This window comes from Pelobates fuscus, chromosome 6, assembly GCF_036172605.1.
Source record: "Pelobates fuscus isolate aPelFus1 chromosome 6, aPelFus1.pri, whole genome shotgun sequence".
Classification (NCBI taxonomy): Eukaryota; Metazoa; Chordata; class Amphibia; order Anura; family Pelobatidae; genus Pelobates; species Pelobates fuscus.
Window position 1 is genome coordinate 259,296,135 of NC_086322.1, and position 24,449 is coordinate 259,320,583.

The window sequence follows — 24,449 nt, forward strand, 5'->3', positions numbered from 1 at the left end:
CGTCAGTTATGGGTTCCAGTCGGGGAGAAATAGGGTATGAGGATGTGGGAGCTTGGTTTTGGGAAAAGGTAGTAAATAAAACACTTCGGGTCGAGCTAGAAGAAGCTTGACCGGAAGTCTGAAGTGGCGCCAAATCAGGATATTCAGATCTAATGGGGGTTGGCTCTGATTCCGGAAGGGGAGATTTAGTACGAGAGGGGGTGGATTCTGTACTGGAGGAGGAAGCGGAAGTGGATGAGGGCAATGAGGGGAGGGTTGCAGGACTTCCTGCATTTGCGTCACTTCCTCTTAAAGGAAAGTAAGGGGGCGGCAAAGGGATCTCGGACTCAGGGGGCGTGTCCAAAATGGGCCTAACACCAGTCCTAGTGGACAAACAAGTCCTAGCCACCATGAGGCGACACTGCTCCTCGTGGCATGTCTGGATCCATTTTGGCGAGTCATTTACGGCCTGTCTCCAACAATCAATATAAGGAAACTGTCCGTAAAGTTCAGGCCTACCTGATACAGCCACGTGTAAGCGCTGTACCAGAGTTGGATCCAAACTGCCACGTGGCGGCCATGCCGCAACCAAAGTAGGCCACTCCCTAGTACACAAAGTGACCAAACGTACAGGAGACATTTTAACCCCAAAATCACATGTCTTGAATCCCTTTTTAAAATTCTTCACCATACAACCTAAGGGATCCGGAATCGTTGACTGCGACGCGCCCATACTTATCAATGGAACGTTGTTGACAACGAATACTATACACGCGTACTATTCAACAGTCACACCCGTTTCCTCTGGCAACAGCACCACGTGGTACGGTTACCAAGTGAAACGTACACAATAACACAATAAACACTCAGGGAATTCCCGTACACACACAGCTGTTACACCAGTCACTAGATAATCAATATTATGCCCTTTGGCGAAACTATACAGTCACCCACGCTATAATTCTCTATATACGAATTACCCGTCTATAACACACCCCAGTAACATCGTCTTTTACAAATAGCGGTTATAGTACGGTTAGCATAGGTCAAAGCACAATTTAAGGTCACAATACAATTATTAGTGGTTATGGTGTTAAACATGCAATGGACGACAATGATTAGTACTTATATACAGTGTCAGTAAATATACAGGGTTATGGTACCGTGCACTATAATACAGCAACACACTATTAACACTCTCGCTAGACGGCTGAGCTCGCGCTATCTAACAAGATATACACTTTACTAAACAATCTTTAACACATTTACAATTCCCAACTAAACTATTGGCCAGTACCTTGAATGGACTACCTAAAAACAATCTACATACGTTTTGGTTAGCCACACTGCCCAAGCACCACATATAGCGAGCTAGAGGACCGAATTTACACAGACGCCTCTTAGTCGATAACTATCAAAAATCTAGTGGGTTCCAAATTTACACGCCTTCCCACTTAGCCCAGATAGGATGAGAGCTAGCGAACCGAATTTACACAGACGCCGCTTAGTCTCCCGGTCCCTCCGACCTAGCGAACAAAATATACACCCTAGAACGCTAGTCTAGACAAGACACCGGTGTCCGGCTAGGGCTATTTACACCAGAGCCCCGCCTGACTAACAAAATCAAACGGTCTGACTAAAGAGCGTTCGATCGAGCGGTGCGCCTTCGCTCCTTCCCTCCGACAGAGGGGGCAGATTCCATACACAGATTTAAACCCCTTTTGGGCTTACCGCACAATCGGTATACCCCTAGTGGGTCTGCCGTCTAAAACAGCAGTTGTCTTACCTCCTCGTTCCTGAACCTGAGTTCACACTCATCGACGGGGACACCCCAGCACTTCTTACGTAGAGGCCGATGATCTCCTGGACAACAGACCAGTGGCGCCGAGACGAAGGGAGGTCCACGCAGAAGTTCAGGGGTGCAGCCGTAGAGAACGTGGGCAAAGATAGACCGTCTCACGCCTCTGCCTCTCAGCTACCGTTGAACGATGAGCTTCCCGGCCAATGCACCAAATGATACCGGAGAAACTGACGGAAGCCAAGCACAGAGAGATGGACACAGGTTTCTTCAGGAAGGAAGAGATTCTTTATTGGATCACCGATCGGGACTCAGAGGGACTAACGTCACCAAAATACAACAAGTTCTGAGCCCCGGACAATAGTGCAGGCTCCTTATATAGGCACATAACTCCTCCCATATTAAGCTCCACCCGCACATTCTCTTGACCTATCAACACAAATAAGAATTAACTTCCTGCTTGACCGCATGGCCTGTCCAGCACAATGGAGGAGGGGAATACTACATCCTGTATTCTTGCACATGCTCCGTACACTACTGATCGTATCTTGCCTCGTGCAACCAACTGATCGATACGTCAGCATATGCACGTACACATGCCACGTGGTAATCTCGGCCTACTAAATTTATTTTTACCGAGATTCCACCACAGTAAGGGTCAGCGGTGTTCGTGGAACTGTGTAGCCGATTTCAGTTCCATTAATTTGGCTCCACACACCGCTGACGGCATTTGAATGAAAAAAGATGGCTGCCGCCACGTGTTGGTTTGCACGAACGGCGGCCCCCCAGCGGTCAGCAATTTACCTACAGCAGGCTTCCAGCCTGGGAGGTAAATTGCCTGCACACTTCCACTTCTGGTTGGCCCGCCTGTACAGTGGATGGCTCGGTAAGCTCCTATTACCGAACCACAAGGGGAAAAGCCATGTAAAAGTATTTTAAAGGTCTCGGGACATAGTCTTAAAGGGGCATTGTTTCCAAAAGTCACAATATGTCCCCAGATGGTTCTTAAAGAGCCAGCACGGTCCAATAAAATACAATATGCCCAAATAATGTTCTTAAAGGGCCACACCCCCCCGGGCCATAGTCGCAGGGCAGGAGGCTGGCAATCAGTCTTCCCCAATGCCCAGTGGCGAGGTCGGTTTGGTCACAATAATAACACATCCTTTTGGGGGGGGGGGGGGGCGGACCAGGGATCGAGAGTAGAGCTCCGGCCCCAACACGCTCATATTAGCCTATTTTGGCACAGAAAACTTGTAAAAGAGAAACCCTAAAAAACAACAAAAGAGGGGACCTGAGGCGGGAGCATCGGTCCTTGATATGATGACGGCCCACAAGATGGCGCCGGACGGAGCCCCGCATCCCAACCCCCCTCGCCACGTGCTGCGCAGAGTGGAGAGCCTAAAAGAGGGGAAACTGCACAAATCTTATCACGGCTCGCGGAAGTTCAGTCATATCTGGCGGGGGAAATTGAGAAATCAACGGCAGTCCTACAATCAAAAATCTCCGCTTTGGGTGACGCACTGCCAGATTGGAAGAGAGGTTGGAGACTACGACCAGGGCCCACAACGCGGCAATCGCCCACATAAATGGGTTGACAGCCCGTATGACAGAGGCCGAACTCGCCATCGAAGACATGACCCAAGAGACGTCATTGGTGCTTTTTATATTACCAGACTAAAGAGTCCCTGATGCGGAGGAGTAGGGAGGTCAGACTGCAATATGAAGGAGTCGAGATTCAAGTTTTTCCAGAACCTGGCTCTTAGGACCCTCCAGAGAAGACGGGAGTGGAGGCACATCACCGAGGCACTACCGGGAGCAAACATCCAGTACGCCTGGGGCTTCCCCTTTTGATTGATGGTGTTCCAGGGAGGGAAGACCCACACTCTTACGCCCAACAGTGACCCAAGGAGCTTCCTGGACGCCATGGGAGTGACCGTCCAAGGCAGCCTGCCGGTGGCACGACCGACTTGTGAAGAACTGGATGCTCTCCCGGTCGAGGTGGGAGCACGACGGCGCTGACTACGGAACCGGGTAAGAAGCGGCTAAGGCCGGCCCGCGGGGACACATTCCGGGGAGCAGGTGACATATAGAGTGATGGGTCTTGAACTGTTTGCGAGGGGGGTATGCTTGCATTTGTGGCTCTTTTCGCCTACACCAACGCTGGGGGGTCACATATCTTGATTGGAAGGAGGTCGAAGGAAAAACAAAAGATAGAGGCAGAGCTGCGGGTGGTGAGGCCTGGGCCTGTGTGTATAGGAGTCCAATTTACAGAAACTGGCGTATTATGTGCCCACTCTAAATAGCCCAACATGGAGGGAGGACCATAACTGGACTATTTGAACACCAAGGGACCCTACCTTAAGGCTAAAGAGGACACCACAGGGGGAGTGTATGTAACCACTACCGGCCCTAATGCCATGATTAGTGTCCTAACGCAAGCTCAGACGTCTCACTGTTATAGATACAGGTGAAATACTCAGAAGGGTATGAACCTACCCCCCCGATCAAAAACAAAAATAAACAAAAAAAAATTAAATAATAACAAAAAGTTAAAAATGGGGAGAAAAAGGCACAAAAAGATTGCGAGAAACATGTTTATTAGGAATGGGAGGTGATAATATTATGGAGACAGCAGGCTAGGGTGAAGAGAGTACTACGGGCAGGGCACCACGGCAGAACTACCTAGGAGGGCGGGAGCAGTGGGTAGTGCAGAGGCCAGAATAATGGGTCCAGCTATGGGGATAGTCCATGGAGTTAGCAGAGCAGCAATTCATGCTGGCACCGATGAGAGTCAGAGAGGGGCAATTAGAGACCCGATGACACCCATGCAGGGACCCATAACTACTGAGCCAGTCGACCCTAGATGGCAGGCCCCCCACAGGGTACTTTAAAGGTAGCCACATCTGTCCAAGGGTGGGCAGGGGTATCTGTGAGTTTGTGGGACCACCCGTCATTTCCAGCAGAGGGAGCGGGTCACATGTTACAACTGGGAGATGGTGTAGGCAGGCAAAGAGGCTAAGGAGAATCCACAATATCCCCCATTCCAGTCACACCTACCGGGATAATATGTCGAAATGATATATACAGTTTACATGCATGTCTAGTTATCAGGTTCTGTTAAGAAGATGTATGCGTATGTCCTCTAATATGTTGGATGAGGGTTTTATGGAAACGTGTATGGTGTAGATAAATATTGTAGAAAGCTTAATCTATATATATATGCATATAGATGGGAGGGCTCATGTACTCGCATCTCTTCTAGATGCTGGACGCGGCTGAGGTGCGGGGACTTGACCCCTGCAAAAGTCTGGCGAAGGGTAAGACCACACACTGTTGGTGGAGCACGGGAGGTGCACCACTCTTTCTCATCTTTTCTCTTATTGTCTCTCTTACTTTTTTTTTACCTTTTTCAGTTCCTATTTCCTTCTGGGGGGACGGTCGGGTAGGGTGGAGAGGGGGGGGGAGTAGAGCAGAGGTGAGCGGGTCAAAAGGTGTAACTGTTAGCATAGGTTTTTGGCGGTGAAACTTACTTCACTGAATGTAATAACAGAGTTGCAATACTTATCCAGGATAGCTGCCCTAAATCGGATACAGAGGGGCGCTATGTCATAGTTTCAGGTACGCTGCTTTACCATATCACTTAATAAACGTGTATGTACCGAACACACCAGATGCAGCCCTTTTGGGAGACACTACAGGCCAAAATCCAAGCTCTAAGCCATGGGATGATCATAGTGGAGGGTGACTTGAACGCAACACCAAGCCCAGCGGTGGACAGAAGCACACATAGTGGTACACAAAGATCGCAGGGGAGGGGAGGACAGGACAAAATGCTGCATAGCTTTATTGCGACGACTGGGTTGGTGGACGTGTGGAGGGCGCATCATCCGAGCACAAGGGACTATACATTCTTCTCTGCCCGCCATGGAACTTACTCTAGAATTTATATGTTTCTAGTAAACAGCGTGAGTCTGCCACGGGTAACTGGAACGGATATTGGGTTCATTACCTGGTCGAATCACGCAGATGTGTCCCTGACATTGGGGAAGCCATGCGTAATGGCCCCATGGACGTGGAAGCTTAACACTTCCCTTATGAGAGACCAGAGTATAGCGGATCAGATTAGATCGGACATCCTAAGTTTCTTTGAGACTAACATCACCCCAGATATGAAACTAGCAACAGTATGGGCAGCTCATAAGAAAATAATAAGAGGTACACTCATAAAACTAGCGACAGCTAAAAAGAAATTGAAATTCCAAAAGCTAGAAGGCCTCTTGGGCGATCTTAAGAGAACAGAGCAACAACACCAGAGCAACCCGGATGATAGGACTGCAGAAGGACTGGGGGAGGTGAGGCTGGCTTTACGCACACTGCTCCTAGATGACACAGCTAAATCTATCACGTGGTCTAAGAGGACCTTTTACAAACAGGCTAACAAAATGGACACCCTTCTAGCCAGAGTCCTGAAACCTAGACAATGGGGGGGGAGGGGTGAGGGGACAATACCTCTATCCGACATAAAGACGGGTCAAACAAAACCAATCCCCGAGACATAGCGGACGTTTTCACAGATTATTATAAATCTTTGTACAACCACACCCCAGGCTCTGAAGAGCGGAGAAAAAGGGACGAAGCCTTAACGACACAATTCCTGAGAGACTTAGGGCTACCCAAGCTAGCACAGACAGGGTCAGAGGCGCTAGCAGAGGAAATAGCTCCCGAAGAGGTGGCACAAGCCATATCCGCCCTGAAAGACAATAAAGCCCCTGGACCAGATGGGTTTGATGGGAGTTATTACAAGTAATTCAGAGACGAACTCTCTCCCCAACTAGCGGCCCTTTTTAATGAATTTAGATCAGGAGGAACCCCGGACCCATACATGCCCTTGGCTATCATTATTTTGTTACTGAAACCAGATAAGGACCCTGTTAACCTGGGTAGTTATTGGCCCATATCCCTGATAAATCACGACATGAAAATCTTAGCTAAAATCCAGGCGATGAGACTGAACCCATACTTAGATACGCTGGTAGATGCAGATCAGGTGGGCTTCGTTCAGGGAAGGCAACTATTTGAGAATACGTGAAGAAACATAGATCTTATTTGGAAACAGAAGGCCACACATACCCCAACTATGCTTGTTTTGCTAGACGCTGAAAAAGCGTTCGATAGAGTCACATGGATATATTTATTTACACTCCTGACTCATATGGGATTCCCGGGAACAGGCCATAACCTTGATTAAGGCTATGTACAGTAATGTACGAGCGCAAGTGAAAACCTCAGGGGCCCCTCTAAACCCGTTCAGTTTATATAATGGCACCAGGCAGGGATGCCCTCTATCACCACTTTTATTCGACCTTTCCCTTGAGCCTTTGCTTCAGGCTCCTAGGAAATGCCCGGATATACGGGGTGTCCGCATGGGGGGCAGGGAATACCTGGTGTCAGCATACGCGGATGATGTGCTCTTGAGGCTCACTGACCCCTTCAACTCCATGAGGGCGCTGAGGGGGGTCCTGGATGACTACGGAATTATATCGGGATATAGAGCCAACAGACCTATGCAGGAGAGGGTGCGGTATGAAGGGAACGTATCTCCACATGTGGTGGGAATGCCCACAGATATCTCTTTTTTGGCAACAGATTAGGGACTTGATAGCTCAAGTACTGGCCAGGGCCCCTCCTCTGGACCCATGGCTATACCTACTGAGTAGAACCACCGAAGGATGGACTAGACACGAACAAAAACTTATACATAAAATAACCCTAGCAGCTAGGAGAACGGTGGCCTCAGATTGGCTTAAACCAAGCACCCCGCCTATAGCAGGGATCATTAATAGAATAAGAGAGGTACACCTGATGGATGACCTTACAGCTAGAGTCTGGGGAACGCAAAAAACATTTCAGAAAATATGGGCATTATGGGAGGATAGCCCCCTGAGCTGATGAGATCTGGTGACCCGTTTCCCACAATACGGAACAACAGAGCGATGAAACCCCTTTCAGCCCCCTACTCCACCACTATACTTCTTTCTTCTGTCTTTCTTTCCTATCTTTCTTTCTGTCCTTTCATCAAAGTGAACAGCGTGAATCCCCCTGAGGCTTCAGGGGGAGGAGCCCTTGGGAACTGGTAAAAGAAATAGGTGTGACGAACTGTAGGCAGAGTGGAATCACCCCCCAGGGAGACCGCTGTCTCACAGAAATATGGACATCACCCATTAGAATCCGTAAATGGTAATATATAGGGCAAAAGTGGCCTCAAGGGTTGAAAAAGAGATGAGGAATCCCCAATTCTCTATGACAACTATCGTATGACACAGACCAAAAGTAGTCTAATGGGGGCATATCAGCCAGTGGGAATCACACCTACGATGTTTAATCTTCTGTTTAAGTTGACCAGTTTATTCGAACTGTTGTTATTCTCTTAGATAAAACAAAAAAACTATGTTGACAAGAGGTAACCCGATCTAGTATACCATACGGAAGGGAGCAGTGCCCCTGGTAGGGAGCATTGGCTCAGTACAATAGGGTATTGATCGGGGCGTGAGGATGCACTGAATATGTTAAACATTTGTTATATACCATGCATGTATCGACATGCGCAGTGTTTTCACTTTCGCACCTGTTATGTATCTTTAACCTCTGTCAATGAAAATAAAGAATTAAAAATAAATAAATAACACATGCTTTGAATGTTTAAAAACTATTATGAGTCTTATAAGTGGAATTAGAATATTTCAGGTGGTGAGAGCCTACTGAATATACAAACTGATACCATGATTGTAAAGTACTGATACAATCGTGTCTAGGTGGTATTAATGGTATAGGACTGTAATTCATGAATACAAATGACAAAGAGTTTAAGTTCACTCGAAACCATATCATTCATGGAAATATAACTGGACGGGATATACAAGTAATACATGTATTAGTACTTAAGTATTATCAGTTCTTGAGAATGAAAAAAACGACATTATATGTGTCTGTATTAGGAATATGATAGTGATACGGTTATTATTTAGAAAGTTACAAGGTCTTGATTTTGTTATCTACAGACATGAATGTACCAGAGCAGGTAGATTTCTCATTGCTTTACATTGTTTATTGGATCAACATTTGTAAATATTTTATTTTATTCATTTATTATAGTTATATCTATATATTATGTTCAAGTAATTATGATGTAAAATGGAAATGGATATCAATACATAGCGGAAACAGAGGAGCCTTAAAGTAAAGTAAGCATTATGAGGGATAGAAACTCCACCTTCTAAGAACTCTCATATAACAGAAAGTTGTGACTACATCTTGTCTTATGCTCAATGACTGATATAAATGTGATACAAGTGATGTATGAATGGACAGGTTACTTTCATTGTGTTATGCTTTTAAGACAAACCATAAACAGAGGGAATGTGGCATATTGCATATTTTATGTTTCTATTGATTATTTATGGATGTCTGGATTGACATAAGTAACAGATGGTATTAATAAGTCACAAGGTTTTCTTGTCTGACAACTCTCAAATGTGGATTGGGGGTCTTGTCCTTATATGGTTAGAGTTATACTCTGATGTCAGTATGGGCACACCTATATAGTAACTGAGCAAAGGGACATGAGGTCTCTCTCTCTCGGCTCTCGTACAGCTATGTAACAATGTAACTCTCCATTCAGGAGTCCAGCAATTACCATCTGCTGTTGAACATCCATTATCCTATAACATCCTTTGTTATTTTATTATGTATCAGTAACTGTAAGAATAGACCTGAAGAAACCATAACTCAGATTGCGTATTAGTACTTTTCATTAATATAGATGTATATTAATGTGGCGAGCATTTGACCCAAGACCATATATACAAAAGACGTTTATATATCAATCAACTTGAAAAAGACACAGAAGAAACAGAAAATTATTACACTATGGCAGTAGGAATTGTATCAAGGGTTTTGTTGGGTCCTTCTTACAATCCTCCGTTCTCTATTTTGAGGTCAAAACCATTTGGTATAGTTATAGGGAAAACTCTTAGAAATCAAGATTAATTATAGACCTTTCAGAACCACACTCCACAGCAGTTCCTTGTTTAAATTCCTTGATTTCCTCAGAGGACTTTTTGCTGCATTATACAACCATAGATCATGCCATCAATGCAATTATCACGGCAGGGATAGGAGCATGGCTCAGTAAGACAGATATAGTTAATGCTTTTAAACTACCAGGGCCAGATTAAGAGCCCAGTGGGCCTAGTGCTGACAATTATGAGGGGCGTAATTACAGAATTTTATCGACCAAAAATACTAAAACAGTCATACCTCTCCAGCGTTATATATCTGGTGCCAGAGGGAAACTCATAGGATGCAACTATAAGAAAATGCAGATTCTCTTAAAATATGCTAATCTCTCTCTAATTAATGCTTTAATCTTTCAAGTAAATCCATTCCCCCTTACAGCAGTGTCCAGTGAAGCAAGAAGTCAATGGGCGGTGTAAAAGGGTGGGCCACTGAAACGAATCACGTGACCAATACTGCCAAAAGGAGCGAAAATGCCCAAAAAGGGTGCATGTCTGCCCAAAGAATTGGAAGGCCAATCTTGCATCAGTGTCCCTATGTATCACAGTTTCAGTGTCCCCATGTCATCCAGTCCACTAGTCTCCCAGTGTCTGTGTCCTCATTGCTCCAAGTGTCCCCATGTCTCAGTGTGTCCTGTGCCACTAGGATACTAGGGGACACTGAGAGACATGGGAAAACAGACACTGGGAGACTAGGGGACCTTGGAAGCCATGGGGACACTGAGACACTAGGGACACTGGCTGGGATACATGGGGACACTAGAAGACATGGAGACACTGTGTCATTAGTGTCTCCGTGTCCCAATGTGTCTATCAATGTCCCTATGTCTCACAGCATCCCCTAGTGTCTCAGTGTCCCCAGGTCACCCAGTGTCCCAAAGTGTCTCAGTGTCCCCATGTGTCCCCTAGTGTCTCAGTGTCCCCATGTTTCCCAGTGTCTCCAAGTGTCTGTGTCAGGGCCGTCTTTAATATTGATTGGACCCTGGGCAAAGCATTTGCTTGGGCCCCCTGGACCCTGTACACCCTCCCCAGGTGTGCAGTCACGTTATCACCCTTAATACAGTGGCAACCTAAAGTAGAGAGGTGCAATAATATTTTTTGGGCCTCCCTATTGCAAGGATGTTTAAAAGGTAGATCCCCATCTGTCGTACAACTACAGCAATGCCTTGACAGCTGGGGCTCTACCATTTACCCATGTTTGCAGGTTTGTATTTAACACTAGGCAGTTTTTGTATGTTTCAATGTAAACAGGTTTTTGTATGGAATATGTTTGTATGTGGTGTTGGCGTTTGAATGTAAGCATGTATTTATGTCTAGTGTTGGTTTTTGAATGCAGGGGTGTGTATACATATAATGTTGGTGTTTAACACAGACGTGTATTTGTATGTAGTGCTGAAGCTTGAATGCAGGGGTGTATTTGTGTGTAGTGTTAGCGTGTGAATGTTGAGATGTATGCACATTTACACACACAAACACACAAGTAGATATACACACACTGACACATAGATACACAACCTGACACAAATTCAGATACACAGACACACATACTAATAACATAACATACAGATACAGCAAAACACACAAAGACAACATACAGATACACACTGACACACATACAGACACACCGATACACACCCTGACATACACAAAGATTCAAACACTGACACACATGCAGTTACACAGACACACATATACACACCTGACACACGCAGATACACACACAAACTTCATACAGATACACACACAATGACAACATATAGATACACACACAGATATACAGACACATAGAGACAGACATACTTACACAGACACATAAACTGACAGACATACTGACACATACACTGACAGGCATACTGACCCACATTCTGACACACACACTGACAGTGTGCAAAAAAAATCTGCATTTGTATTGTGGTATTGCAATACCGGCATGGCCAGGCAGCCTCAAATACCATCTGTGCCAGTAAAATACCAGTCAAGAGGAAAACCTAAGAGTAGAGTGTAAAAAAAAAAAAAAGAAAATGTAATTTTTTTTTTTTTTAATGGGCCTATTCCATGGGCCTGGGCCTGGAGCTGCAGCTCCATCAGCCCCTACGTTAATCCGGCCCTGCAAACTACTACCAATTTACCCATCTCTATGGCACCTGCATGGTATTAAGTGGAAAGGCCTGTATTAATTTTTCTCCATGCTTTCTTGTGAATCAAAAAGCAGTAAAAAAATGTTTGATATTTGCAGAGACTCTGTGCAGGCTTTTACATAATGTAATTTGCTGCCCCACTGTAATCCATTTTCCGGATGACTTCCTTTTTATTGAGGAAATGCCCCCCCCCCCCCCTCCCCACCTCCACCAGTAATGTAAACAAAACACAACCTATTACATATGTTTGGTGTACCAGATTCTCTCAAACTAATGGGAGGCCCAGACAATGTAATAATTTTCTTGGGCATCCAACTTGATTCTTTTGCAATGGAAGCCAAGAGAAAATAGATAATATTAAGTATTCCTCAATTATAACTTAACTTAGTTATCAAGGCAGCTATATACCTGGCTTTTATGGATTTCTCAGGCCACGAGAATTTGCTACCACTAACACTACCAAAATAGTCTTAAAGATCCTATCTGGTTAAACATCAGGATCATTACCTACTACCCATCACTAAAACTAGCCAACTGGGCAAACTAGTCGATATTCCCTATTATCCTACTCACAATAGATGGAGCCCTGTGAAAGTTTGATACCTACCTTCTATCCTTATAACCGCTACTGTCACTACCTTTACTGTAATTACATGGGTCTATCCTGACAACCACAAATCTAGGTCTGTTTATTAATTATGAGACTGGGTCTGAACCCTACTAAGTATTCTGGCCATTCTTTCAGGATAGGGGCCGCATCTACAGCATCCAGCCAAGACATACCAGATCATGTTATTGAATCACTGGGTCGGAATCAACAGCATATTCACAGTGTATTCCACAACCTGTACAAGAAATGAGACAGGCTTCTGCTAAAATGTCCCCGAAAAAAGTAATATACTTTGCATTATGTTCATTGCTTTTTTCTTTTTGCCCTCTTTTATTTTCAGGCCTTCCGCATCGTTGGTTCCGGCACACCACAACCGACTTTTCCTATATCAGGTGTTACATACAAGTTTGCTCTTACAAATACTATTATCGATTTTGCCCCGAACACAAATATATATTTTATATATACGTATATAAAATTGATTTATATACAATTTTATGTATTCTTCATTCTCGGGTCTTCTACAAGAGGCCTGGGAGTCTGAGTGTTCCGCGCAGTATCTTAGCTGTGCCTATAATTGCACTCTTCTGGATAGCGATCTTATATGTTCCACTTGGAATCTGTTGAAGCCACTCCCACAACTTGGGGGGGGGGTCACAACCCCGAGTGCCCCTATCACAACTGTGACTTGAAATAAGTCTTTTATGTATATATATTCTTTGGTTAAAGGCACACCAGGTTAATATACATCTATATTAACCAAAAAGTACCTTTATGCAATCTGACGTTCTTTATAAAAAAATATGCATTTATTCTACTGCAAAAGCAAACAATAATATACTTAAAAGATGGTATTTCTTAATGACTTACAGAGAGTGAGAGATCTTTTTAAGTAGGCGTCTTTGTATCATCAATTCAGGACACACTAGGAGAGGAGAGTGTAGAGTAGGAGAAGAGAGCGTGGTCCTTTGTCCTCAGTTCTTTATATGCAAAATTACATCATAACTTTTAATTTAAACACTGGCCATATAAAGAAACTAACCATATAAGGAACTTACCCCCAATCTCCCTATACAGCACATTCCAGTGTCCTCTTGGTACAGAATAGCAAACAGCATCTGTTCTTTTTAACCCATTAGACATCCATACCTTAAAATGTATTTGGCCATTGTAGGTTGGCCATTACTTGCTTGTCTGTTTGCAAAGTCCCACAGGTTCTTAACCATCTAAAAGATACATATATATATAATACAAAAGATACTTCCCACTTTATCTGTGAATAAAACATTTAGTGGCTGTCCCCTAACCATTGGTCATCTTTATCCCATTGATCATCACTTTTTTTTTCCGTTCATTCATTGTTTCATTTTGTTTTGTGATCCAGACATATGGGAATTTGAAGTTACAGACAAAGCGTAATTTGTTTGAATGCACAAGTCTAATACTCACTTGATTGAAGAAACCTCTACAGCAGGGTGGGTCACCTCTAACCCAACATCTGTAGCAGAAAATAGTTTGCAGGTTGGCTGGAATAGTTTGCAGGTTGGCTGTAAGGGTAAGCACTGTCTGCAATGCCTGGCAAAGAAGTCCATCCTATGATCCTTGATAAAGACCCGGTAGGGCAAAAACGTTTCTGTTTTTTTGCCCCAATAAAGCTGCTATTTTTGTTATCCTGGAGTGCCTGAACCATTATTTATTCTGCACACCCTATTATCAAGGTCCTCAGTAAGAGCTTTGCAAGACTTGTCATACCTGCAGGCACTCTTGTAATGTCACAGTAGTATAACACAACATGCAGAGTATAAACCCACCAGATCAGAAACAGAGACAGGTATAGAAATGTATTACCGGTCCTCAAGGGCATCACTGGGGAGGGGAAGGCATGGCCCCCCCTACATCATGCAGTGCCCTCCCAATTGAAATTGAAGCCAGGAGTACTTAGTCTCCCTTCACAAGCTGCAGCAGCAGTGCACAGAGGTGGGTGGAATTCCCACGTCTGGCCAAATAGGGTGCTGTGCTGATAGGAACTTCCTGCTAGATCACAGAGAGGTGTGCAGGGGAGAGACAGGGAGGAATCTCAGCTCTGCCTGGGAGAATGAGGCATCCAGGCAGCTGCTGGTAAGTGTGAGTCAATGTGTGTGTTTCAGTCTGTGTGCGTGGTTCAGTCTGTGTGTGTGTGTAGGGGGTTCAGTCTGTGTGTGTATTGGTCAGTCTGTGTGTGTGTATGGGTCAGTCTGTCTTTGGGGGGGTCAGTCTGTGTATGTATGGGGCCAGTCTGTGTGTGTGAATGGGTCAGTTTGTGTGTGGGGGTCAGTATGTGTGTGTGCATGGGTCAGTCTGTGTGTGGGGGTTTAGTCTGTGTGTGTATGGCTCAGTCTGGATCAAAGAGATGAGTGCAGGAGAGAGGCAGGGAGAGGAAACTCAGCTCTGCCTGGAGGAATGAGGCATCCAGGCAGCTGCTGGTAAGTGTGAGTCAGCATGTGTGATTCAGTCAGTTTTTCTGTGTGTATGGTTCAGTCTGTGTGTGTGTGTGTGGGGGGGGAGTTCTGATTGTGTGTGTATTGGTCAGTCTGTGTGTGTATGGGTCAGTCTGTATGTGGGGGGTCAGTCTAGTGTGGGAGCTCAGTCTGTGTATGTATGGGGTCAGTCTGTGTGTGTTTATGGGTCAATCTGAGTGTGGGGGGGGTCAGTATGTGTGTGTATGGGTTGGTCTGTGTGTTGGGGTTTAGTCTGTGTGTGTGCATGGGTGCATGGGTCAGTCTGTGTGTCTGTGTGTGGGGGGCATCTGTGTGTTTATGGGTCAGTCTGTGTGTGTATTGGGTCAGTCTTTGTGTTTATGGATCAGTCTGTGTGGGGGCGGCAGTCTGTGTGTATGGGTCAGTCTGTGTGGCGAGGGCAGTCTGTGTATGTATGGGTCAGTCTGTGTGTGAGGGGTTCAGTCTGTGCGTGTATGGGTCAGTCTGTGTGTGTGTGTGGGGGCAGTATGTGTATGTGTCAGTCTATGTGTGGGGGCAGTCTATGTGTGTGTATGTGTCAGTCTGTGTGGGAGGGGTGGTCAGTCTGTGGGTTTGTATGCGTCAGTCTGTGTAAGTGCCTGAGCTCCAAAAGAGATACCTTTCATCTCGTGATTTCTCCTGTACCCGATTGATAGGCAGGCTTCTCAATCACCATGGAGCTGATTGTGTCACCCCCTCCCTGCAAGGTAAGATTAGGGAAAGGGGAATATTCTTTTAGCTCCTATTAAAGAACACAGTACACCCTCAAAGACAGTAAACCCCCCCACATACAGTACACTCCCACCCACACAGAGTACACCTTTGGATACACACAGTGCACCCCTCACACACTTCATCCCACACGTCATCTCTTCACCCACATACACACTTCTTCCCCACGTACATTCACCCTCACACACACACATACATACATACTTCACCTCATTACACACTGAATCATACACACCACATACACACTACAGCTCCTTGATAGGCACACAATGCAACCCCAATACACATACACTCACACTGCAGTCCCTAGATGCACATGTACATGCTTTACAGGCCCTCTCAGCACAGACAATCTCAAAAGCTCCTATACGTGAGCACGTGCTCACACTAAAGCCCCTGGTTACACATAGTACACCATAAACAGACTCCTATATTAACACACCTCACCACAGCCCCTTCTAAACACCATGAAAAATTATCTTGCATCTCCTGAAAAGGTTTTCCAGTTTCTGTGAAAAGGTGTCTTATGTGTAATAAGGAAGGTGCAGCGGTGAAACTACAGGCAGTGCTAATGTTGCTGTTACACTGGGGTCCATCGAGTGGCCTGTGCACTTAGGGACACCCCACAGGCATGTGTCTTCAGGGGCCATAACAATTTTTGCACCAGAGCCCTCTCTACCTTAGTTCTGCCACTGTGCAGCAGCTTCCCTGGCACACAAGCTCTGCCCCTGCATGGAAAATTGACTATCCATATGCAAGCTCTGCCCCAGCATGGAGCTCCACCCGCACTTTCTAGCAAAGGACCTTGCTGCTGAAAGAGGCCTGAAAATGGCATCCCAGTTCTCCCACAGCCACAGCCTCCAGTGCCAGGTAGGCTTCCAATACTTAGCATGAAAGGGTGATCTTGTATGTGTTTGTGCCTGCTACTGAGTCAGTGTCAGTGAGCTTGTCTTTAGTGAGCTTGTGTGTTTCTCAGTGAACTTGTCTTTAGTGAGCATGTGTGTTAGTGAGCTTGTCTGTAGTGAGCATGTGTGTCAGTGAGCTTGTCTGTAGCAAACATGAGTGTCAGTGAGCTTGTGTGTGTCAGTGAGCTTGTCTGTAGTGAGCTTGTGTGTGTATCAGTGAGTTTGTCTCTAGTGAGATTGTGTGTGTCAGTGAGCTTGTCTGTAGTGAGCTTGTGTGTGTGTCAATGTTCAAGTAGAGATTGTAGCCATACTAGTCCAATAACAAAATATTACAAGATACAAATTGTATCTGTTTTTTGCATATATATATATATATATATATATATATATATATATATATATAAATATGTGTTTTCCCCCTAAATATGAAGCCTGGAGACACCACTGCTGGTCCTTTAAGGACACATGACATGTGTGACATGTCATGATTCCCTTTTATTCCAGAAGTTTGGTCCTTAAGGGGTTAAAGTGTTACTATAACGTTTTTGAAAGGATGGAACTTTCCAGTAAAATATGCCCTCCTGGGCACTGTGGAGAAGGTCTCCCCTCTCAATCTGCTATATAACCTGAAATTCAATGCTGGCCGATGTTTCTGGTGCTGCTTTTCCATGTCCCCTCCTTACATCACAGGGATTGCATGCTTTCATAGAAAAGCCTGTGATTGAACCATTTCAGCATCTCAGAGCGCATGCTTCCTTTGGGGGGTTGGGGGGGGGGGGGGGGGAGAGAGAGAGAGGGTATTTAAAAAAAAATCTAAAATCAAATGGGCAACAGAGCGAGGTGGGAGGGAGCACCCACAGGGAGGGAGGGTGTAAGGGGAGAACTATCTTCCCCTTGTAGGCAATCTGCACACATATCTCTGTATGTATAGTGTTTCAAACTGAAACACTGCAAATACTGACTCCTACCACACTGACCACTTACATGGTCATGGTGGCTGGACCCTTTAAGGTGGCTGGGCTCAACGTATATTTAGGTGAATAGAGTTTAGATGGATAGCCAAGAATAAGTCAAAATCGAGAGAGACAGAGACCAAACAGAACAAAAGTGTCGAATAAAGATTGAATAAGCAAACCAAGAATGTGCTCTTAGGACCGTAACCAAACAACAGCAGCGCAAGGTGCTAGTGTCAGAATGGAGTATTTAAAGTAAATAACTCACTGCACCATTCCTGCCTGCCTAGGACAGGCTAGGAACCATATAAAATGATACAGGTTCAGAACAATTTTGTTTCAGAAATTACGCCAGAATGGTGCACGTCTATTTTGATGTGGTGGTTGGCATTCCACAAATAGTGCAAGTCTAAGGAAGTGCTACCGCTACATACTTGTCACTCAGGAACTCTACCTACTTATCAAAAATGAATGACACTCTGTGGAAACATGGACATCTTGTTATATATCAGGGTGTCAGGCAGCCCTCTGGGAGAATACTGAAGAAGGATATTTGGGGTGACTGGGGATAATGATAAGACAGGCTGTAGCACAAAGACAAGTCCAAGTTAACAACAGAAGTAACTACAAGCTGTAAATCTTGGTAAAAAATAAGTAAAAAGGTCAGTACAGGTGGCAAAAGATCATAAGTGAAAAAATGCACAAATACAATTAAAGAGAAATCTCTTGCTTGAGCATCAGCTATAGGACAAGGGCCAAGCCTCATCATCACCATCTTTGTTGAGCACCATTAAATCATGCAAATATGATGTAAATTGCCATAGCAGTGATTCCCGGGAGGGTCTGTGCCCTCTCTGGCAGGGTTCATCGACTAGAGAGGTTTGTAGAACTACATGTATGTACGAAGCGGGGAATGTGGTGCGACTAAGAGTAAGGAGACTACCCCAATAATGACAAACAACGAATATTGGATGAAACAGGCCACAGCATTTATTCAACTTACAACTGTAGGACTCATCCGAACTCTATTCTTTTTCTTTAATTAAAATATAAATAAACACATAAATATATATATATATATACACATACCATAATTAACATATAAATTACACTTATTGCCCTACAGCCTCCAACTTAAATAACCGTCCTTGCCAACAAACTTAACCAGGTGCCTATGCACCAAAAACTTTACCCACTGGTGTCTTGCCTCCCCCCTCATCCAAACCAAAAATTCCCATCATCTTAAATGCTCTACCACCAGCCGGCTTTTTGCTCGGTGGGCACGTCCTATTCGGTAACTTAAAAGTTTACCTTACAGAGCAGGGGAGGTTGAGACTCACCATGTCCATCTCCTGACATTCCATCTGCTCCCCAACCCTGTTGGCAAGGACACGCTCCCCGCTAGCTGTGACGGAACAAACATTAGGGTGGGTGGGAAGTTGTTTGCTGCCCAGAATCCCAAAAGGCACTGATGTAAGATGATCCCTGCCCCACTACAAACCCATAACCACTCCCCTAAAACACATATAGCCAATCACTAGCACCATCCCCACACTCATCCATGTGCCCTTGTCCGTTTAGCTGTGCTGACTCCCCAGGGCCTGGACATGAAGCAAGTTTATCATCCCTTCACAGAAGGAAATGAGAGGACAGCACACATGGCCTAGGTCTCAGCAGGAAGTTCTATCAGTCGTAAGCCACGGCTCACCATTATATTAGTAAATCTAAAGCATATTGTTGAACTCATGAATATATCTTTCTTTATGCAATCGTCATTTTTACAGCAGAAAATAACATGTCAATCTGTTATGAGACTTTTGTGCAAAACCTTACAATAAATCCACATTTGTACATTTTATTAATGTAAATTAAGGTGGATGTATTCACACCTCATGAATGTGTACTGTGGGAGGAAATAAAGTATTTTTATTACCTCCCCCAACTGTTTCAGATTTGGTGGGCCAGTCCCAATTTTGGGCTCTTGTATCATGGTCCCTATTAGACTCACTTACACCTCCCCTAATTTTATACCTTGACATGTGATATTGGGGTAAGCTATTTTACTGGTTGCCCAGGTAAGGTTTCCGCCCTAGGCCTATTTGCAGAAGCAAATTTAACAACCCTTAAAAGCACCACTGCTCAGGTGTCTTTTCAGCTTCAAAATTGAAATAACGCATAACTGGCAACAGTGCGAGAAATGAGAGGCAGAGATGTAACATTACGAAGAAGATTTATTAAGACAAAAACCATTGCTATTCTGAGCCAAGGTGCTAAAAAGCCTATGTTCTTTGGCTGGTGGAAGATTATTTAACCTATCCCAGGGCTAATATATTAAACGCTTTTTACGTTTTTTTTTTTTTTTTTTATGTATTGCACAAATTTGTAAACTTTGTAAAACCCCTGTCAGTTCCTTCTACAAAAAACCCTGTCCTGCCCCTCTGCTACAAACCCCTGCACCCCACACACCCAGTCACAGGCACACACACAGATTATAGGCATACAGTCACACACAGTTACAGGCACAATGTCACACACACACACACACACACACAGTCACATGCAGACAATCACACATACAGTCACAGGTAGTCACACACACAGTTACAGGCAGACGGTTACACACACAAGCAGTTACAAACAGTTGTAGCCAGACAGTCACGCACACAGTTACAGTCAGACGTTCACAGGCAGACAGTCACACACACACACATAGTTACAGTCACACACACAGTTACAGGCAACATCACACAGTTACAGGCAGACAGTCACAGACAGACAGTCACACACACAGTCATAGGCAGACAGTTACACACACAGTCAGTTACAGTTAGTCACGCACAGTCATAGCCAGACATTCACGTACACAGTTACAAGCAGACAGTCCAGTATCCAGTCACACACACAGACATTCACAGACAGACTGCCCCCTCCCCCCCTTAGTACGCCACTGGCCCCCACTATATATCTCTATATCTATATCTATATCAATATCTGCCTGGCTTCTAGTCTTTTGTGACAGTGCTTACTCACTGTTTAGTAGACATGAGCCCACCTGCTGCCTGGTGAGTGAGACTTGGGTGGGATATAAAGCCAACCATTGTAATTAATGTGGAGGTTGTATTTACTCCTATAGTCTTCTATGCAATTTCTTTTTTTCTTTTTTGCTGTCCGCCCACGCCTCACCCCTCTGTCAGACCTTACACTGGCTTCCTGTAAGATATAGAGTTCAATCTAAAATTCTGGTACTTGCTTATAAATCTCTGAACCAAGGACCCTATAAAAGTTAACTCAAAAGCAAAGTTAAGTGCTACCTAACAAGTGAAGGAGTGCATAATAAAATTGAAAATGTAACTTCACTTTGCTTTTGAGTTAACTTTCATAGTGTCCTTGGTTTAGGTAGGCACTAGCCTAGCGCGGTGTCGAGGTATTAGGGACAGATGAGAATATATGCTCTATGGGGTACGGTGGTTATAGTGGGAATCTAGCAGTGATTATTATAATCTATTTGTGAGTCTTTCTGTTTCTCTTATATTCATTTTCTAATCTCTTGGCTGATATCAAGGAGTTTTTTTATTTTTGAATGAGATACAGATAATCCCTCTGTGTTCCCCAATCACCGCTTATTAGGTTCTGCTTGGTAGTAGGGTCTCCCTCTTAAGTGGAACACTTCATGTACCCCTTATTTGTCATGTAGGGCTGATACCCCATTACCCGTTATGCAGACATTTGTTTCTTATTTAGGACCCTCTATTAGATATAGTAGCTCTACGCTTTTAGATTCAATTAAAAGGATTTTCATTTTTTGTTCTTTTTGCTTTAATCTATTTTAGGTTGTACTAATTCCCATACACCCATCTCCATTGGAATCGACGTCTGGGATATTGTTCTTCTTTTTTTCTACTTGAGCTTTTGCCTATTCTCGTTTTTCTTTTGCACATTTTGCATATTTTGTTTGTTAATAATATATATATCCCTGCCCACAGGCATCAGGTGGGGGCTTCAAAGTAAATGATGATCACTGTACAGCCCCTACAATGAGTGCTGTTAAATAATATACAGGGGGACTTAGTGTCCTCCCTGAGCTCCCCCCAATTGCATGGGATGCAATTAAATGAAAATAGGGGGACCTAGTATTCCCCCAGTCCAGTCTCCACCCACTGCCCCCGAAAAAACCCTGTACTTTACTAGCGACTGGAAATGCCCCCACCTGTGGCCTGGTAAGTGAGGCATAAGGAAGGTTGAAAACCTCCCTTATACTAATGTGTTACTAGCTTTCCTTTTTAAGTATTACAAATATATAAAGAAAGCATTTATAAACTGCTTTTAACTGTCAAACCCATTAAATTCATTTAATGGTCACTAGCGATCCAATAAATGGCTTTCAATCGCCAAACCCTATATTTTCAATTCTATAACAAACCAATATTTATCAGCTTACAATAAGAGGAGATAGAGTTCCCTGGGCGTTACAATGTAGAGTGTATGCATGCATGACTTAGGCCTCTAGGCCGAAACGTTGTATCTTTTTTTGTCCTTTTTGATCTCCAATAAATATATTTTTTTGCCTTCACCCTACGTTGTGACGCATGTGGACCTCTATTTCTTGTTTTTCCTGGTGGGCTGCAGACCCCCTTCCACAGAGTTCCCATGTAAACTTACTTGTGTGCAGCACTCCTGTGACATTAAGCTTACAGTAGGCATTACACAGTGGTGATCTAATAGATCCAAATCGATAGCTGACAATCTGCTGATAACGTGATCAGCTCTACTTAAGTCGAAGCCATCATCTGGTAATTTTTGCCAATATATTTCACAGAATGCCACTGTTAATCCAACATACGGTAATTGAATTGACTTTATTTTGGTATAAAAACAATGATTGTTATTTGGCACTGAGACACTTTCTATTTTGTTCAGTGACGTTCTGTGACATGTTCTAGAAATTCAGGTTATGCGATGCTGCCAGTATTTTATAAAAGAGTTTGCAGTTTAATAATGTAACTGCTACTGAATGTATAAACTTCCTATTATATAAAATTGGAGTTACTGAATTAAAACAAGATTAATTACACTATAATTATCATGTATTAGTCATAAAAAATGATTAGTAGAAAATATGTAAGTCTCACAAACATCTGCCGTTGCTAATGGCTTCAATATTCCGTCTTACAATGCTACAGTCTATAATGAATGCTGTGGTGAGGCTCGTCTTCCTGTCCGCCCACGCCTCCCACTCCTCACCCCTCTGTCAGTCCTTACACTGGCTCCTGTAAGATATAGAGTTCAATCTAAAATTCTGGTACTTGCTTATAAATCTCTACATAACACTTCTTGTACCTACCTACCCTCACTAATATACAAGTATGTCCCATCCAGGCCCGTATTGTGGGGATATTTATGGGATAATAATAGTAAACAGTTGAGAATTGCCCACTATTTCAATTCTCAGATCCCAAAGATCGTTATCGTGTAAGTGAAATGTATTCCATATAAATAAAATCACAATTTGTTATAAAAATAGATACAATTTATTGTGACAATTTAAATACCGTATTTATTCGAGTATAACGCGCACACGTGCATAACGCGCACCCCTAATTTTCGATTAAAAATCGGTATAAAATTTTATACCGATTTTTAATCTAAAATTAGGGTGCTTGTTATACTCGAATAAATATTCGAGTGGGTGCTCGATAATACCGACCGCCGGGCTCATTACAAGCCCGGCGGTCCTGGGGGGGTGGGCAGCAAGCGTTTACTCACCTCCGTGCAGCTCCTCCAGCTTCCCAGTGTAAATCTCGCGAGACCCGCGGCCAGCTCTGACGACGTCAGAAAGCTTCGCTGGAAGCTTTCTCTGTGTGAAACTTTTGTTTCTCTGTGAAGCCCATCATAAATCATTGTCTTGAAAATTAAGGCTGTTAACCGTTGAAAATTTTTTTTGTATTGCCATTGTATTGCATATCATGTTATACTAAATATTCAATGATTATTGTCACGCATGTTACTTATTATTATTACCGTATTTATTCGAGTATAACGCGCATTTTTTTTAACCGATTTTTAATTTAAAATTAAGGGTGCGCGTTATACTCGAATAAATATACCTTCCAGGACCGCCGGGCTCATTACAAGCCCGGCGGTCCTGGAAGGTATATTTATTCGAGTATAACGCGCACCCTTAATTTTAAATTAAAAATCGGTTTAAAAAAATGCGCGTTATACTCGAATAAATACGGTAATAATAAGTAACATGCGTGACAATAATCATTGAATATTTAGTATAACATGATATGCAATACAATGGCAATACAAAAACATTTTTTCAACGGTTAACAGCCTTAATTTTCAAGACAATGATTTATGATGGGCTTCACAGAGAAACAAAAGTTTCACACAGAGAAAGCTTCCAGGGAATAGCCATAAAAACTTTAGCTGACAGTTAGAATCACCCTTTCAATGCTGGCTAGACCTCCTAGGTAATTAAGACCTATTCTCATGTAATTTTTTTAAAAAAATAACATTTAAAGCAGCTCATTAGTCATTTCCTGGAACCATCTAATAAGAGAATTCCATCAAATTCTATAAGCAGAATTTTAACTTGCCTAAACAGATATTTTATCTTATTTTAGAGCAAATCAATACACCTGGATAAATGGCACGATATGCTAACATGTGATATGTCACATGAATACATACTTATTCTAATTCCATCTGCAGCATGGAATGGTTATAAATATATACTACTTAGTTAACTAAGATTTCTAAAT